This window comes from Tigriopus californicus, chromosome 5, assembly GCF_007210705.1.
Source record: "Tigriopus californicus strain San Diego chromosome 5, Tcal_SD_v2.1, whole genome shotgun sequence".
Taxonomy (NCBI): domain Eukaryota; kingdom Metazoa; phylum Arthropoda; class Copepoda; order Harpacticoida; family Harpacticidae; genus Tigriopus; species Tigriopus californicus.
Window position 1 is genome coordinate 9,845,379 of NC_081444.1, and position 7,617 is coordinate 9,852,995.

The 7,617-nt window shown below is 41.7% G+C and overlaps 1 long non-coding RNA gene across 1 annotated transcript in view; it reads right to left on the reverse strand.

The window, feature by feature from the left end:
* Window positions 1-4,576: 4,576 nt before the first annotated feature.
* LOC131880329 (uncharacterized) overlaps window positions 4,577-7,617 on the reverse strand; it is a 13,184-nt gene continuing 10,143 nt past the window's right edge. The window contains exon 3 of the long non-coding RNA XR_009373251.1: window positions 4,577-4,698. This is a non-coding gene — a long non-coding RNA (uncharacterized LOC131880329). The remainder of the gene's footprint in view (window positions 4,699-7,617) is intronic.

A 7,617-nucleotide genomic window follows, 5' to 3' on the forward strand; every position in this document is an offset into this window, starting at 1 on the left:
CACTTGTCTCTAATACCCACATCGGGGCGATTTGGCCCACAATCGAAGTCGTTTTTTGATCAAGGCATGGTGCTTTTTCGATTGATCATAATTTGAGATGATAATGATGTTTAGCATAACTGCATGCAATAGGGGATCGTGGAGGAATTAAGCGTGTGATAATCCAAAGTGAGACAGGGAGAAAAGACAAAACGGAAAAGCCTACGACTTGGGATTAAGTGCAATTCCGTCACCAGCTCGTAGTTACAACACTTCAGGCTTTTGTGAATGGAGGCTGAGCTTACTTTACACTAAGGATCAAGTCTTGGCGTGAGTGGAGACGACGACATTTCGGAGAGGCTAGTTTATCAGTTTGAGCCAGGAAGAACGAAACAGGGAAGGAAGGAGAAAAAGAAAGGAAGAAAGGAAGAAGGAAGAGAAAGAAAAGAAACAGGGGAAAGAATAAGTAGAGGGAGACCGGTGAATGAGGGGGTCATTTCTGTGTCGCTTCGCGTGATCTTTTGTGTGTGTGTTGTCTACTTTGGAAATCTGCAAGTTTACGAGCGTTTCAGACTCATCAATATCCAGGCGTTCAAGAGGAACAAAATTCCTATTCGCACATAATTTACGACTCTCTTAACAAGAAACAGACTCTTAACTTTTTTGGCTTGGCCTCCTAGTTATGTAAGTGTTGCAACGAAAGAGTTAGGGAGGTCGAAGGAAATGCAATATGCCTCTTGATCTCATTCCATTAGGTCTTTTACCAATCGACATTGGACAATCGACAGACACACGGACTTTTTTGGCTTGCCAGTGTGAGAGCGGACCTCGTTTTTCGGCACGAAAAACGGGACAAATATGTTCAATTCTTATGAATTGTGATAATGGAGAGGAGGCTCACCAAAATGCACTCGATTCTATTCATCTGTAGCCTCTGCCAGATACGTTTCAGATGAAAAAGCTCAAAATCGAGGAGCAGTTATAGGAGGCCGCACAAAGACATTGAAAAAGGGTCGGATTATTGTTACTAAAGATGTATGTAGTACATAGACGTACAATACGTATGTACAGTTTCCACCTCAAACAAGCAAGCAATGTTGAGTTATCTTTGGAAATAAATGCCCATTAAGCGACCTAAAACACGTCTTTGATCCTTTGCTCATTCCTTCCGAGATTTGGCCATCAGATTAGGCGCGAATTTATGGATCGAAAGCCGAGAAAATTTGCACAGATTTGTCATAGTATAGGTCCAATCACGGTCTAAATACAGACATATTTTGTATAAATCAGAGCTCATCTAATCACTTGGGGTCACGGCGAACAATATGTAGGTACAGTAAATCGAGGAGGATCATAGGTGCTCATTCCATCAAAGCCAATCGAAAGAGCCTTGATAGAGTGGGTCGGTCAATTTCCTACAAGGCCAACCAAGATGCAAGGTGTGGGAATCGTGGGAACATTTTCAAGTGGAATTTCTTCCGATTCCTAGTGTGTTAACTGCACAAAACCCAAAGCTATTGTGATAGAACGCTTCAAGTGACATTCCAACCAATAAGATGATGGTCTTTGAAGCTTGGGCAACCGCCGAACTACCACCGATTGATTGACGGACCGACCCACGGACGAACCACGACCACAAGAACGAACGAAGCCGAACGAAGGCACTGAGAGCACTGGAAGCACTGAGAGCACTGAGAGCACCCTCGAGTGTTTAAGGTGGCTTTAAAATGTTGAACCCAACCAAAAGTGCACTTCCCAAGATAAAAAGAAAACGAAAAGGGGTAAACCATACTCAGGGCATATCGTAAATGGCAAGAGATGATTCCTTGGGAAAGAAATCTCCGTGGCACATTTGGTTGACAACGTATGTACGTACGGGCGTCTCTTTGGACGGATTGACTGAGGTCGTTTCTTGCCGGAGAAAGCCAATAACGTTCTCTCGCACTCACTCTACTTCCTTCGCAGTCTAATCTTCGTTTCAAATATATGAGATGGCTGAACGGTCCACGGGGATCGAGGGCTACGGACGTACGGACGTGCATGTGCCTACCTACGTATGTACTATGTACAATCGCATGAAGGAAAGACCGAACGAAAAGAACGCGGTTCTACAAACAAATGCTATTATTCTGTATTTTCGGAGAGAAAATCCATGAAACAGACATGTGAGGAACTACACTATGTTAGGAAGTCCGTGGATCACATGCTGCATGCAGTCAGCCAAGCACCTAGCTAGCTGGCTATCTGGCTAGATTAAAAGCGCCAAGATCCGGAGAATAAAGACATTCTTCCGCAAATCTCTTGATCTTCAGGCTCATTTATCTAATGATCTTCTTTGATGCCTAGGTTTCGCTCGTCCCATTCCTACTAACTCAATCATAATATAGCAAATTGGCAGCCCAGCCTGAATTCTACTAACATGTTTGAGGCAACAATCTCCAAGCCTTGTGAAAATATGATGCACATCAAGTGCATGCATTCAGCTTGCTCACAATTCCCACCAACGAATCCCTACGGATGAGTAAGATGGCAAGACAACTTTGCCGCCAAAAGGAGTCTTGCTTTCTGCTCCTCTTTTGCTTTTTCTGTTCGTTCGTTCTTTTTTTTAGGAGTAGGTCTTTCAATCTTCATCTCCAGGCTGCATTTTCCAGTTGTCGAATTTGCAAGCATGCACACTCATCAAAAGAGACTGATCACTTCTGAAGAAATTGTCTATCCTCTTTCCATCAATCTGCACGCCGGTATGTTCGTCAGTTGCCTTGAAACATGAAGGAAAATGAAAAAAAAAGTCGCAAAGCTTGAAGGGGGAAGAGAACAACATCTAAAAGTAAGGTAACGTCACGCGAATGTGTCTGAAATTTTTATAGCTCAAGTACATAAACATGAAAACGTGATAGGATGGGATCCGAATCATATTTTGTTTGAATTTGAGCCCAAAAATGGTCTCCACATCTGAAGTCATTAATTCAACTTGAAAGATGTAAGTATGCACCTGAGGCCTTCTTGAGGGAAGGGATCGCTATATCGTGAATGACCGCCGTTGACATTATGCTCGACGAGAATTCCCTTGTAGTAGTTCGCGTAGAAAAGACATTCTTTCCCCATCATGTCAAGCAACTTGGGAGTCAGAAGGATGAATTTAGGAGCAAACCCATCGAAAAGTTGTCGCTTTTCCCCTCTCAGCGTGATCATGTTCAGAGGGCACAGAATGTTGTTGAGCTGGCTCATCATGCCCATGTTTGTGAAATTTTCGAATTACGTGGCCAACGTAAACAGGATGGAAAATTTCACGAAATGCAGATAAAATTCAAAATATTCTTGATGCTCAAGTTTGTTATGAATACTTGGACATTGTCTGGGGGATGTCTACGTAAAAGTGAGACGCACCGACATACGAGACGAATTCACTCCTCCAGGGGAAATCCCTCCAACAATTTCACCCAAAAATGCATCCATCCCATCGGCATTGGAATGGAAATAAATTCCCGGCCTCTGGAATGATGACTTCGCTATCCAGCCACTGTTTATGGACCCATGTCCACGTTTGGTCATTTCAGGTAGGTCCTCGAGTTATCACTTATCAGTGTGCGTGGTAGGGGGTGAACTGGTTGCGTGAGAGCCAGCAGTCGAGTTCATGGTCAGCAAAAATGTATCACGTCTCCTAATGAGCCCAACCAGGGTAGCCGCCGCTTTGAATGAGACTCATTCTCCGCTCTTTGGCCATACCCGTGGTAGGTGTTGCTGGCAGCCCTCCCTTCTCAGCTTACCAACTCTTTTTCGGTTCATCTTGATTTTGAAGTGTTTTACGCACAACTCTTTAGTCTTTACGACAAGGGTCAGTTGTTGTTTCGTGGATAAACTTATGCGGTGAGAATCCACTCAAGAGCCCACCCGATAACCTCGGACCGGTCATTGAGCTTGACTCAATGATTGGGTCCAAGTTTGGCGTTGAAGAAATCCGTTTTTAACACTCGGAAATAGCCAATAGCCTTATCCACCATATGTACACTAGGTACTTGACATCGACTCGGAGGATAAGCTCGCCAGAGAGGTCATGAGACTAATTACACTTTATATACTGCTTGAAGTGTCACTTCATTCCAAGTGAACCTTCCAAAAGATCATCAGTGAAAGTGCTAATAGTGTGACTTCAAACTCGTGCCAACAAATTTGGCTTCTTTCCCGTGAAATTGGAATACCCCCTTTCCATTTTTTCGTGAAAATACCACGTGGATGGAAGTTTAATGTCGCTTTGAAACTACCCCGAATTAGAATCATCAGCCAGTCGAATAAGAAAACAGAAGTCTTGTGTAATGTTCATTTTGCTAACGGGACGAAAGTTTTCAGTGATCAAGCGTTGTCGTTGTGAAAAGTCAGAATTGATGGATTAGCAATGCTGGTTGGACAATTTCCGACCTAACTTTGGTGGCTGTATTTCATTTAGAATGACAAATTATTCGAGCATAGCATTAGGGGGAAGAGTTTAATTTACTCACATGCAGCATAGGGTAAGCTACGTAGAGTATGTGCTAGACGTTCATTTACTCTTCCAGTTCTTGCATTCACTACTACCGTCCGTATAAGCGTATACTGTATGGTGGATGCAAGCACGTATGCATGCACTGCACTTGCACTTGGTGGGTCGAGTGTGTACATATCCGTCACTTTTGAGGGCAGTCCACGATGAAAGACGAGTTCAAAACAAAATTCCCTGGGAATCTACAAAATGACAACGACAAAGAAGAAAGTCAAAGAATCGAACTAATCATGGCAAAAAAATATTCCGCAATTCCCTGGCTAATCAGTATCTTAAGTAGTGTTCTAAAACTAAGAATCGAGCAATGTATAATTGGGGCGAGTATGATGCATGATGATCTTTTTAAAAGTTGATTCCAGCTTCCGTCATTAAATATGAATCCTGAAAACCCATTACAAAAACTTTTGGAGTTTTTTAAAGTCTCGGACTTAAAGCTTTGGATGGCTCCGGGCCTTATGTATTGCTGACCATCTTGTTATTGAGGACTATCTTACACATGCATTAATGACTTTCGGAGTTTACGGTTGTGAAATCTAAGCAGTACATCTAAAACCTCAGTTCTAAGTACTCATTTGAAATGGAAATTCTATATATTCTACATATATCAATAACGATCTGCTTTAAGCTCCATCGCAATCAACTTTGCGTCTGATGTTGCTTTTTTTACTTCCGGTCAACAAATATTGCTAAAACACATGGTTAAGGACTTACTCTGTTTTGCAGTATTTACTTGACAAGCAGACGTATCATTGGGGTATTTTGGCCCAAAAATAACGAAAATGAAAAAGTTGAAATGGGTGATGGGAAAGGGCGCGGAAGGGTGTGTTTGTACCAGTTTAGTCATGTAATATGATATATTTTGCATATGAAGCAATCAGCTTTAATGCACTCTCCGTTTTGATTACTTTTCTTTACTCTAATTACCCTAAACTGAGACTGAATTTGTTGAACTATTCTATAAATTGGCTCTATATATTTATCAAATGTTAAATTTTGGCGGTTCAATGACATGTGTTTTAGTTAAAACAAGATTGCTTAAATTAACCGTCCTAAATCGTCGCACTTTTTGGTAACCAGACCACCGCAAAAAGTACACTCTAGGCTGTATCCCAAGTTGAAGAAAACATCTCCCAATTAGCATTGCTGGTCCAGACAGATCGCTCCCCCAGACTATTTGAACTGATTCTGTCTTCTCATATCGGTCAATTGTTCGTTTGATGAACATTTGATCAAATTTTTGTGTTTTAAACGTACACATTTTCTGCCTTGAAATGCCGGCATGATGAAGAGCAAAGACTGGCTCATGTTTGGTTTCCATGTGTCAAAGGTTGCTGTCATAGCAAAAACAGAATACTGTTGCCAATTTTGAGAATAATTAGTACTTCCCTACAGTCCCAGCAAGCAAAGCAAATTTGGTGGTAAGCTTGATAAAGATCGTTAAGTATACTTGTGTAGGGAACAAGGTTTGAGCCCTAATTGTGTGCGGGAAGACAGTAAGGGTGCTGATTGATTGATCGTCCGTTTGTATGTTTATTTATACGTATAAGATGGAGGACGCCTCTTTCATATCGGCTGGTAAGCCGCTATATTTGGATTGCCATTGAGCGTTTTGGAGTCGAAAGGGCACAATACTTTAGCCATTGGTTGTTCCTCTCTAAATGAGAAACAATGATAACGCGTCATTCCGGGTGGTCAGATCTCTAAACTGGGGATTTTTTCAGTGATAAAATACCCATATTGCCACTGGAGAAGAAAGACCTATACAATATAGCGACTCAATTGGGCGTAAATGATGTTTTTCTCACCTTTTACATGCCAGGGGAAGCAATGAGTCATGCGAGGGTGGGCCTGTGAGCCTAGAACCGCGCCGAAAACGGGACGGCATTAAGCAATAAAGACAAAAAATGCAGTTCTGACCAAAAGGTGAGGCACAAAGCTTAGAGTAGGTCAAAGTACATAATAACACGACGAACCCAAAAAAACAAAAAAATGCGAAAACCCTTGAGTTGGGAAATTCTTATTTCCTAGAGACCCCCCTACAAGCTTTACTATGGCAAAAGAAACTAATTTCGAGATTTTTGCCAAAAATGCTTTCAGATCTAAGGCTTTCCTACATCTGGTCGTTCCTCAAGTTGCAATGAAATTTGTCGAAATGTTTTCAAAAGGGTTGTAAATTATAACCATTGGGGCCTAGGACTGCGTGAGTCAGGGATCGAAGCCACTGAATCTCGGTGATTGAGATTCTCGGCATTCATATTGCAAACAATTATATTTTATGGCTGGAAAACGCCAGTTCTAAGGAAAAGTACCTTAACATTTTGGAGAGATCTATTGCGGGTCACAGATCCACCAAGTGACTTGGAATAGAGCCACTTAGGCTAGAAACTGTTCTTTGAAGGATGGGTCTCTAGATCATGGTAAATAGGTTGCTGCATGTGGGATTTTTACATTTCCTTTTACAAATGCCTGGTCGGTGATCCAACTTAAGTTTAGGAATTATTTTCCTTTGAGTCCAAATTCCATGCCAATGTGTCTATGTGCATTAGATATGATCCCTTTCTCATTACATAACATCCCTTTTAATAGAAAAGTTCAAGTCACGCTACGAACATGTCATGACTAGTGATTTTGACCTAGGACTTGAATATACGTATACTGTACAGGGTGTGGGAGCAAAATCTGAACACACAGCATAATTTTGATTTACCGCTGTCACGAATTGTTAGTGACCTACGGTTTCTTTTGTTGGAAAGAGGATAAAATTGCATTTCCCTTGTCATCCAATGTCTTCATCACGCTATACGCATAGTTCTGAAGATGTTGATGACCTTAGATATAGCTGAACTTTAGACTCTAGCGCGGAACAAATAAAAAAAATTGATGCTTCTTTGCCAATTCAGACTCCATTTTCGATTTTATCTAAATGATAATGAAAAGGGAGATGGTTCTAGCGCAGTTGGTTAACGCGCGACCGAGTTAAACTCGGGTTCATGGGTTCGATCCCAGGTCTCCCCCCCCCTTCTAGTGGATCATCGCCTCGAATGGCGGCCCCAGAACCCAGAATGGGACGAAATAGATGTATATACTGTAAACATTGTAAA